The 12,206-nt window shown below is 25.1% G+C and overlaps 1 protein-coding gene across 3 annotated transcripts in view; it reads left to right on the forward strand.

Annotated features, from left to right (window-relative positions):
- The first annotated feature begins 1,067 nt into the window (after nucleotides 1-1,067).
- Nucleotides 1,068-12,206, forward strand: part of LOC111675084 (probable myosin light chain kinase DDB_G0284661) — a 175,327-nt gene continuing 164,188 nt past the window's right edge. For all 3 annotated transcript variants that reach the window (XM_046951053.1, XM_046951054.1, XM_046951055.1), the window contains exon 1: nucleotides 1,068-1,875. The gene's annotated coding sequence lies outside the window, so the exon portion shown is untranslated. The remainder of the gene's footprint in view (nucleotides 1,876-12,206) is intronic.

Raw genomic sequence — 12,206 nt, forward strand, 5'->3', positions numbered from 1 at the left:
TGTATGGTGGAGCTCAATATCCCCATAGTTGTGCCATTTTTAGACCAAATGCCAAACGACAACACAACACACCACCAGCACAAGTGCAAGGCCTAAACATAAAATCAGTATTAGCGTGACAATGATTATGAATACATCGTTCATGTGATAAGATACGCGCATTGCCACATAAACGATACAACGTGCAACATATTGCGCTGCGTGTTCATTTATTATTTGTGTTGTAGTGGTGTTGAAAAAAAAGGAAAATAAATAACAAAAAATTATATAAATTAAAAATTAAAGGGAAAGTATTACGAAAAATGTAAATGAATTTGAATGAAAAATTGTTAACGAAATATTTCAAAGATTTTCCTAGATTACTAACAAAAATTGTGAATACATTAAGTGCTCATAACCTTTAATGGGTCTTCTATATTTGTAGTAGCAACAAAAAAAAATGTTGTGTGCAAATTTTGCGAAAATAAAAAGTGTTAATGGTATTATAAGGGGTGAATTGTAATGAATAAACGTATAAGATATACACCATTAAAGTGCGTGTTTAAAATTCTTAATTAAATCATTCATCATCATAAGCTTCCCTATAATTACCCCTTTTCCATCAATGTCAATATAAATGTCATTGTGATGGTAATTAATAAATAATTACAAAATAAATTAATGACAAACGGAAAAAAGTTTAAAATAAAAAAAGGAACAAAAATAAATTTCTATATATATATATATATATATGTGAATAATATTAAAAAATCTATAAATTATAAAATTAAAAAAAAATTTTGCAAAATTTATAAAACAGATAAATATAAATGAGTTTAATACTAAACAGCTAGGAAAAAAACTAAAATAATTAAAAATATATTAAAGAAATATTTAATAGAAAAGTAAAAAAAAGTCTGGTTACTGACAAAATTCTAAAATAATTTATTTAAAAATAAATATAAAAAATACACAGTAAAAAAAAATAAAATATAAAATAACTATAATATTTATTTAAAGAAAATATTCATAAGCAACAAAAAAAGCATTTTATAAAATTTAAATAAAATTAAGAATTATTAGCATAAATAAAAAATAAAAACCAATCAATCCTTTAATGAAAATTTAGAAAAAAAAATATAAATAAAAATTTAATATTGAAAAATAACAAAGAAAAATATATCAAATAACCATTAAATTTAATCATAAAACTTCCACGAATCAATGAATACATAATGATCTAGAAAAGCCAATAATAAAAACCAACAAATAATCACAAAAAGAAACCTTGAAATCTCTTTAAAATCCCATATACATAAAATACAGCTCACTCATCAATCTTATATTAAAACGAAATACATACATATATATTGAAATATTTTCCATAAAACAATCAAGAGAAATATTTGTAAATGTTGCAAATAATCTAAATGCCAAAGGATATGCTATACTTTGATTACTGATGTGTGAAATTTAAAATAAAAAATAAAAAAATTAAAAAGTTTTTTTTTGCATAAAAAATTACATCAATTAAAAAATAAAACCAAAAAAATAAAAAAAAAAAATAAATAAAAATAAAAAAACAATGTCAATGCTGACACTTGTTTATTTTGTAATTTAATACAAATAATCACCATTAAATTGAAAAATGTATTAAAAAACAAACAGAACAAAAATCACTTAAATTGTCAGAATTAATAGTATATGCAAATTAAATGTTGTGTTTTAACTTAAGTAAAAGTGTTTTAAAAGTTAGACAATTATAAAAAATTTAATATTGGTTAAAGAAAAAAGTAAATTCCGGAAAAAAAACTTGTAATAAATTGGAAAAATATTTCCTAAAGCTTAAATTAAGGAGTATCAAACTTGTACAAGGACTAAAGGAATCTATAATTGGTAAAAAAAACTATATAAACATTTTCATTTATATCTTTACTTCATTTCATATTAAAAAAAATTAAAAATTTATTAAAGGAATAAAATATTTTCTTGATTTTTATAAAAAAAGGAATTTATTTTATTAATAAAATATGTTCATGATTTTTATATAAAAAAAACTAAGATTACACCGTCGAATTAGACACGAACCGAATGATATACTTAAGTCTAAAACTATAAATTAAATTGAGAAAAATGGTAGTTTTATTTTTTCATTTTGTAATCCTGTGTCCTTTTGAAAGGACTTCAAAGTTTTATAAAGTATATTTTTCAAAAAATATTTTAAAATATTCTACTGATCAAACAATAACAAATTTGATGTCAAGCTAACAAGAATATTTTTAAAATATTTTTATTTTATTCTGGCATGATCAAATGATGTAAAAAATGTTTTTCGAAATTATTATTAAGATATAATGAAAATTGAACTTTTAAATTTTTAAAACTATAACACCTGTTTTAAAAGGACAAAGGATCACGAAATGCAAAAATAAAACGCTGATTTTCTCCCTTAAATTTACAGCAACAGACGAATTTTTTCTCTTTTTAAAGTATTTTCTGGAGAGAAATGTATTTTCTTGAGTTGAATTTTAAGATGTATACAATTTTGAAGATGTTTTAAGGAAGTTATGTGTGCTATATGAGTGTTGTACCCAGCAGTGTTGCAGCATCCGGAAAATAGGCTAAATTAAAATTTATAAAATGCTAGAAAAATCTAAAATGTTTAAAAAAATTAGGCTAGAAAAAGACAAACTTTTCACACTTTAAAATTTGTATTAAAACAAGTAAATAATGCAGTCGATGATTCCCTACGATATGATAACCCAAGAAACTAATTTTCATCCAATTTGTTTTTACATATATTTGCAATTTGTTTTACATATATGTTTATCTAACACACACTTTTTGATTCCCTTTATTCGATGGCTATTGTTGTAGTTCACCGAGCACAAACACTTAAGCAAAGTCAAAATGATTCTCACCAATTCTCGGTGGCTATAGTAGGGCATTCAGAGAACATATAGAAGACCGTCTTTTCCTTTTCCCCACATTTGAAATTCAATCATTAATCCTTTAGGGGGAGACCAAGACGTCTTTCATGTCTGCTTAACATCCAGTTATTACTGCCATCAACCTTGATACATACTTACTTCTACTGAAACGGTGTTAAATATATTATTCTCTATATATCTTTCCCTTTCTGGCTAGCCATGGTATATCATTAATTACACTAGAGTCTCTTGGCTATCAAAAAATTCCAATATTGCTATATGTAGAAATAAATACTCTTTCCATAAAGTGATCATGGGCAGTAGAGGTGCCCAACAATCCAGTTGTATTGTTTAAAGTGTGGCTAAATAAGAAAACAAAGAAATACTAGAAAAGGCCAGAAGTTAAAACTAAATGAAAATAAATGTACTGAAAATGACCTGCAGAAGTGATGTCTTCAACACAGTCTTGTCATAGAAAAAATTTTCTTTCTATTTAAAACTTACAACTTCTGAAGTCATGCTCAAAAATTAGTTAAATGTGATATTATAGCAACAATTAACTAAAACTTAAAAAAAACAAAATATTTTTCAAACTCATTGAAATTTTAATTGCAAGAATACATGTTTCTGATTCATGAGCAACTAAATAATTGTATTTTAATCGTTTCCTTTAAATTCAACAGAAGCTGAATATCTGCATTTAGTGCCAATTTTGGAGTGGTCAGAAATGAGATTTTTTTGAAAATATATTTTTTAAGTAGTATTTTAATGTTATGAAGAAGACTTTGAACGGGATATAAGCAAATATGATCTGATCGTTATAAAATTATTTAGGAAGATATTTATTACTGTAAAATAGGAAATAAAAATCGATTAAAAACACTTTTTTAATATTTAGGAAACCTTTCATAAGGGTCTCCGTTGTGCTTTCGTGCTTCGGACTCAATCGTTTCTGTAAGACCTGGTTCACGCTAGGAAACTTTTTTTGAGAAACTTTTGATTTTTGTGTGTGAGAGAAAGAAATATCAACCATCTCTTTCTCTCACACACAAAATCAAAAGTGTCTCAACAAAAGTATCCTAGTATGAACCAGGTTTAACTTACCGACTTACGGCCAGACATGGCTATATCATTTAAGAATTAAACAAATAAAGTAAAAAATGTATTTTCAGCGTCTACGATTAATATTCAGATGTGTTACAAAACAGACTTATACCCGGGATGATTTTTTAAACAAGTCCTTTCAGATCCAGTTCGAATCCCGTTTTATGGAAGGATTCTAAAATTGGTTAGAATTAGAGTTGTTCTGGAGTTAGAGAAGGGATGATTTTTTAAACTAGTCTAATTCAGAACCAGTTCTAAGAAACATATTAAAGTTGAATCCCTTTTTATAGAACGGTTCTGACATTAGTTCTTTAATATTTATTTCAATCAATACTTTTATAACTAGAAATAGTTATTTTTTTAATTGTCATTTTTTTATTGGGAGAAATTTTGAGAAAAATCTTTCATTTATTGTGTCATTATAAATATTTATGTTGCTTTGTATTTTTTTAACAGATTTTTTGTAAGAGGTGTTGTAAGTACAACAACAAACTAACAAACTCAACATCATCAGATCGAATCTTATGACTGCAAAATTTTTATTAAACAAAACTATTTAAGCATTTACTATGTGGGAACAAATGTGCAAATTATTAATTTAACTCCCTTTTTTAAGCACTTACCTCTATTCATTATCATTATCTCCATATCCTACGATATCGCGTCTCTATTAAAAATACTATAAAACCATTTTCCATTTATTGATCAATTGAAAGGACACTAATATAAAAGTAGCTGATGTAGGATATAAAAGATTTAAGTTAGAACTTTAACTTGTTTTATTTTTTAATTTATATACCAACTAAACATGTAATTTTTCAATTAATCTATATACTTTTATTCAAGTTCTATATTCAAAGTTCAATGTGCCATAAATACACAGAACTTGAGTGTTACGGTGTATTGCACTTCTTTTTTAAAAAAACAAAGGTGTTTAAAAAGCAATCAATCATTTAAATGAAAAAGAAAAAAAAAATCAATGAATTGTTTTAACTTTTTAACACTCGTTATAAGCATGTGTGTCTAATACTAAACATGGGAATCACAGTATTTACAAGGTAAATTTTTGTGTGTAAATAACATGATTGTTGTCTGCAGTAGAGAGGTATTGATTGCTTTTAAAGTCTCTTTAGTTACATAAAACATAAGCTGATAGATTAATAAAGACTGCAACAGAACTTAAGTATAAGAAGAAAAGTACTTACTGGTGCTATTGTATGTAAGGATTAATTTGAATTCTCAATAAAGGATATTACATATGTTAAGGAAATTTTTAGGGTTGACAAGTAAAATATTCAAATATGTATAAAAGGAAAATTAAATAAAAAATACTGCAGTAAGTAGCTCTGCAAGTATCCCAGCAAGTTTGGCTTGCTACAAGAAGGAAAAACTATTAGTGAACTAGATTTTACTGTTTATGAAATTGAATGGAAATTAACGCATTCAAATCCATTCTAAGACAATTTCAATTAAAATTTTTCAACGAAACGATAAATTTATTCACATGTTTCTTGAAAAATTTTACTAGTATGAAAAATGAAAACGAGCAACAATAACATCTTTATCACTATTTGCTTTTATTATTCTAATTGAAGGGATCATAGCTGTGCACCAGCTACACGATAAAACTGAAATGTAAAAAAATAATTCATATGAAATTTCCTGTGAAATATTTTTCAATGAAAATGTTTTCTTCAAAAAGTTGTTGGTGCATTAAGAAGTTAAAAACCTTGTTCTACGAACTTAAATTCATTGCCTTAGTAATGTACTTAGTTGTTATGGTTTGTTACTGATCTTGTAAACAATGGTTATTATTTTTAATTTTTTATTAGCTATACCCAGTGTGCTTTGATAACCTTAAAGCAATATAAAACAATATTAAATCACTTAAGATATGTTTCCGCTTACACCATAATCGGCACCGAAGTTTTTAGTTTTTGCGGAACAGATATATGAAATAAACCGTAAACAATTTTAAAGATTCTAAATACAGTAGTTTTCCAGATTTACAAAATGTGACATATGAGAGATGCTAAGCAAATTATTGTAAATACGCCCATTTCTATCTCGTTGTTCTCTAAATGTTCACATGAATGTCAATGTACTGCAAATAGAATTTAAAGTTTCTAGCTTTTATAGTTACCTCTAATTGGTAGTCCACGAATTTATTTCACAAAATATTTTCTGTTTTATAGTTTGTCCTATATTAGCTTGTAGTATGGACTATTAGCTAGTCTATAATGCGAACTATAGACGGTATCGTGGACTAGTTATGTAGTGAGACAAGATACCTATGTATACTTATATATTAAGAATTATAAGCATTTTCTAGCACGGGATATAGTGTGGACACAAGTCAGTCTATAGTGCGGATGATGCAGTGTGGATTTTATACAATGAATCTATCTATGGTCCCCATTACAGACGAATCTATATTGTGGACTATATACTAATCTATAGTCTTTAATCTGAAATACTAACCAATCTATTGTTTTCACTATTGACCATGGACTATAGTCAAACTATAGGCTAGACTAACGGTCAGTCTATGGACTAAAGGTCAGTCTATTGGTTAGACTAAGCATCTATCTATGAACAACACTAGAGACGAATATATAGTATGGATCTATAGAGCAAATATTTACCAATCTATTAGGCAGAATAAAAATCAGTATATAATTAAGGCTATATAACTTTTAAAAGTGAACTCTAGTTAATACTATAGACAAGTACATCTTGACCATAAATAAAATTGAAATCTTTGAACATTTATAAATTCTCTTAAAAAATTTTAATATTGAAAACATATAAAGCCATCCTTGAGATTATATAATCAATTTATAAAATTAAATCTAATTATAAAGCGGAAATTAAACAAGTTCTGTGAATTTTAATAATAATTTTACAAAACTTTAATATATTTAAGTATAAAACAGCAGTGTCCAACATAAACTTAATTGATATTAAATTTTAAAGTAATTCCTAGAAATAGTTATTTTTAAGCTAAAACCAAAAGCAATTTAGTTATTTACACTTCAAATAAACGTTTGTAGAATTCTAGGAATTTTTATTAGTAAAATATTGTGATTTCAGGGGAAATTTAAACGTTTAGTAAGTAAAACTTCTAGCATAACAAAAAAAAAAAAATGAGAAAGAAAAACGCAAACAAGTGTTCATTTTGCTATTATTTAATTAAAAATAAAAAAATTTTTTTTTATTTCACTTTGTCGGTAAAAGTTTTTCTTTTTTTATTTTTTACACAAACTTAGTGATTTTATTGTGTTTAATGTTGTTTTATTTTGTTGAAATAATTTTTTTCGCTTTTGTTGTTGTTTGTTCTTGTTGGTGGCTAAATGTTTGCGACACTTGTTTTTGTGTTCACACATCATTTACAATATTGTGCTTTTCATTTTCTCTTTTTCTATGTTTTTTTTTTTTACAAAAAGGGGGTTTTCTCTTTTATATCTCTTTTTCGCTAATGCCGCCATTATTATAAAGTTTTTAACTTTTTCTATTTTTTTTTTTATTTGTATAACTTTCTGCTGCTGCTGCTTATAGGGCCCTCTGTCTAACTGATTGATTTTGAGTTAACAAAAATAGGTATAAAGCAAAAGAAAAACGCAAATAGTCAACCAGCACAGTGGGTGGGATTAGCAGCAGCAAAGTTTTATATAGTCTGCTTGTATTTGCTGCTGTGTACTTTTTTGTCGAGTGGTATTTAGTCAAATAATTTAGACAATTTAAATTTTTTGTTCTTCTATTGCTGTGCTTTTTTGTGTTATTTGAAACAGAAAATAAAATCACTTAAAGACTATTAACAGTTTTTTGTTGTCATAGAATATAAAGTGAAACATTAAGTTGTCGTTGGGGAAAAATGTATTTGGTTATGACGAATATAATGTTCATTATGCTGTACTAAGCAAGGCAAATTTCAATTACCTTTTTTATTTGGATATCGTTGAAGGCTTGTGTATTTTGTGAATAGTACAGGAAAAATATGAATAGTTTTATGAAAAAAAAACCCAAAACAGTTTCATTTAAATAAAATTTTTATTCAAAGTAGTTTGTACCTGCTAAATACTGTTATTAATTTGGACTTATTTAAATTTAAGAAAATTTAAGAATTCCATAAAAATTTTAGTACTTTTCAGTAATTTGTATTATTAAAATTTTCTATTTTTTATATTAAACTCGATTCGTCGATTCCAATAAAATATCAATGAAGCTGCATATTATTCAATTATTTCATGGATTGTTTCGGAATGTTTTTATATTTTAAAAAATTATAATATTTTATGGCTCATATCTTGCTAACCGTTATGAGGCCAAGTAGTAGCTTTTGTCATAAATAACAAAAACTGTGAAAATCAAAAACATTAGTGGTTGAAATCAAAATCGTAAATAACTTCACATCTTCTTAATATTAGGCGTATACTTGATATGTAATATAAATCATTAACACGTATACGTAAAGGCGTCATTAGTAGTAATATTCTAATAATATGTAACTACCAAATTAATTACGTTTATCATTACTTCAACAGTAGCATTAATTGATTTTTTGTTCTTCACATCTGTGGAAGTGATGTTTATTGACTTCAAAGAAGCGAAATTAATTGATTTTGTTAACAGAAGATATATTTCACGTACCTATATTTTATTGGTATATAAGACTGAGAAAATTATCAATTTTTTGCAAAAATGTCACCGATACACCAAATCTTTGAGATCCATAAAAATATGCCTGACTTTGGGCAAAACTTGTAGACACGCTCTTTTTTGTTTTTTGTCAAGTAGTGGTGTTTGTATGTGGTTGTATTTTCAAGACTTAAATCTAATAAAATTTAGTTTCTACTGCTTCTCATTTCACTGTGTAATTATTTCATTTCTCAAATAATATAGCGAAAAAATCATAAAATAAATTCAATATTTTCTCTATGACATGGCCATGATGGAAGTGTGTAATTCTAGATCTGAATTATTAAAACTGTGAAGTGTGAAAAGGCCAAAAAGAAAGTTTAAATTCTATTAAAAAATTCAACTATACATTATTTCTATAATAAATAAATAAAATATTTTTTAAACCAAAAAAATTTTAAGGTTACAAATTGTACTGTCAAACTAATACTACACTTTTTTTTCTTAATAGGTAAATTATGAAAAATTATTCTAAATATAATAAATATTAATTATATAATTTATATGCATAAAAAGTACTTGTGGTATAAACTTAAAACTACTTAACATTTACTTGGCGTAAATACATGATAAGTGACTCACAATATATTTTTATGTAATTTCAGAAAAAAGGGTTTCTGTTTTTGTCACAATTTCTTATTCAAATCTAAAATATAATCATTTTCAGCATTAAAGCCAAATTTATTTTTTGAAAATTAATTCAATTTGTAATTGATGTGTAAGTATGTTGCAGACATTTTATTTAATTTCTAAAAAAATATTTGTATGAAAAATAAATGTTTGATTTTGAGCACATATTGTACACTTGTATGTACGTAACTGACAGGACATCAATCATTAAGTTTCATTATATTCCAAACGAATTGTTTTTATCACACATTTAACTTTAGATTAATATATTTATTATTATTAGTTTTTTTATATGTTAGGAATTTAAAATTGAAAAAGTAGTGCAAAGTAGCATTTGTTTGCTTTAATTTTTTATTTTTAAATAACTAATCTTATAGAAAAATAAATTTTTAAGTGGAACTACCACAATAGTTTATTTCAACTAAAATACAAATTTTACCAATTTGAAAAAAATTGAAAACCGCAGACCCATTGAGGTTAAGATATATCAAAAAAGAATAAAATATAACAGATTTTATAAAAATGCTACTTGAACTGAACTAGAACTGAACTAGAACTGAACTAGAACTGAATTAGAACTGAACTAGAACTGAACTAGAACTGAACTAGAACTGAACTAGAACTGAACTAGAACTGAACTAGAACTGAACTAGAACTGAACTAGAACTGAACTAGAACTAGAACTGAACTAGAACTGAACTGTATATATAAATAAAAAGAAAAAGAGCATTGTTTTAACTAATTTTAATTAAGATATTAAGAATGAATAATTAATTTATTGTTGTTTACGAACTATAAAGTGTATTGGGATTTATACGTGCTAGAAGCATTTTAAATTTTTTTTTAATTTATTTATTTAATTTTTTTTTTTGCAATATTATACTGATGCAATTTTTTTCCTAAAAAATCGATTTATTAGAATGAACGTTGGACGAAAAAAATTTGATTATAATGAGCACTTATTACAAGTTTTAAGGACAGTTCTTGCTGAATGTCGAATTTTATTCCTGGTCGTAAAATGTACGTTTAAAGCTTTAAACTAAAAATATATCATAATAAAAGCACTAAAAATTTAACAAATGGGCAGTATTCTGTGAGAAAACTTTATCAGTTTTTTTTTTAACGATCATATAAAAGTGAAAGTAAGTTAAATTTTTGAAATAATTATTTATATATAGTCTAATATGTCAATTATATATATTTTTCCTTATTGATATTCATGTGTATGCACGATTAATAAATACCACATGTCCTTGTGTTCAAAAATATATTCATTTAAAATTTTAATAAAAAAAACTTATAACATTAATAAGACATCCTCTTTTTTATATTTTCACAACATTCTACTTCAGCTACCCTGCAAACACATACAAGCATATTAATATTCTTATTGTAAAAAAGAACAAACTTTTACAAAATTAAAGATTTTATATCCATAATTTATTAATCGCTTTTTAAAAGTTATTATGGAAAAATCAATTTAACAAAAGTTTGTTTGAAAAATTTTCAAATATAAATAAACTTTATCAATAAATATGTGGACAAATGGAAATAAAAACAACAAATAGTACAATAACAAAAAAACTCTCTCCCCTAAATATGAGCCATTTTTACGTTTAAAATATTAAATGAACAAAAACAACAAATCTTCTGTAAACTTTTTTATTTGCGTCAAAAACAATTGTGTACCATAAAATATTTACAATTGTTATTTTGTTTAAATAAAAGTGAAAATAGAAAAACTATGTTATTTGAAATATATTTTTTTCCGTTTTAGGAGGATTTAAACAATAAACATTCAATGACCTTGAAAAAAATACGCTTGAATTAAAAAAAATAGATGGCTTTTTGTAACATTTTTGTTTTTTGCTTCATTGTATAGTTATGCTGGAGATTATTTAAATTAATTTAAATACAATTTATATGTAGAAGCCTGCATTTTTCCAGTTTTATGAAAATGTATATGTATTTTTATTATTTTTTGCCAAATTATCTATGTGAAATCATCTGAATTAAACAATTTCAATTAGCGAATATATCAGACTTTTTTGTTATTAATTGTATAACAATTTATATTTGTACAGGCGTATTTTATGACTTTATTTGTTTAATTTATATTACATGTAGACTAGCAGAAATAATTTTGTATTTTTATTGATAATTATAAAATTATTGATATATATTTGTTTTTTTTTTTTTTTGTAATATTTATATTGTAAAAAAAATTAAGTATACCCAATATGGTGCAAGACTCTACTAATGCTACCGTTTATCATGGAATTATTAAGAGACAGAAAAAATAATTAATTAATTGAAATTTTGAAAATAAAAGTCAAATCAGGTAATTTTGGTTTCACACTTTTTACAAATATTATCAGATCGCTAACACCATCACAACTTATAGAAAGGTTTGTACTAATTCTGTTGAGTCTCCATACTTGAGACTAGTCTAATTCTATTTCAGTTCTAGTTCAATTCTAGTTCAGTTCTAATTCAGTTCTAGTTCAGTTCTAGTTCAGTTCTAGTTCAGTTCTAGTTCAATTCTAGTTCAGTTCTAGTTAAGTTCTAGTTCAGTTCTAGTTCAGTTCTAGTTCAGTTCTAGTTCAGTTCTAGTTCAGTTCTAGTTCAGTTCTAGTTCAGTTCTAGTTCAGTTCTAGTTCAGTTCTAGTTCAGTTCTAGTTCAGTTAAGAAAGTTCTAGTTCAATTCTAGTTCAGTTCTAGTTCAGTTAAGAAGCAATAAAGAAAAATCTAATAAGCTTAACATGAAAGAATTAATTATAACTTGAAAAACTACAAAATAAGAAAATAAATCGTCATGAATATTCATTACCAATCAGTAATAATTACATATTTAACAAAAAAAGA

Source organism: Lucilia cuprina, chromosome 5 (assembly GCF_022045245.1).
Source record: "Lucilia cuprina isolate Lc7/37 chromosome 5, ASM2204524v1, whole genome shotgun sequence".
In the NCBI taxonomy this organism is placed as follows: Eukaryota; Metazoa; Arthropoda; class Insecta; order Diptera; family Calliphoridae; genus Lucilia; species Lucilia cuprina.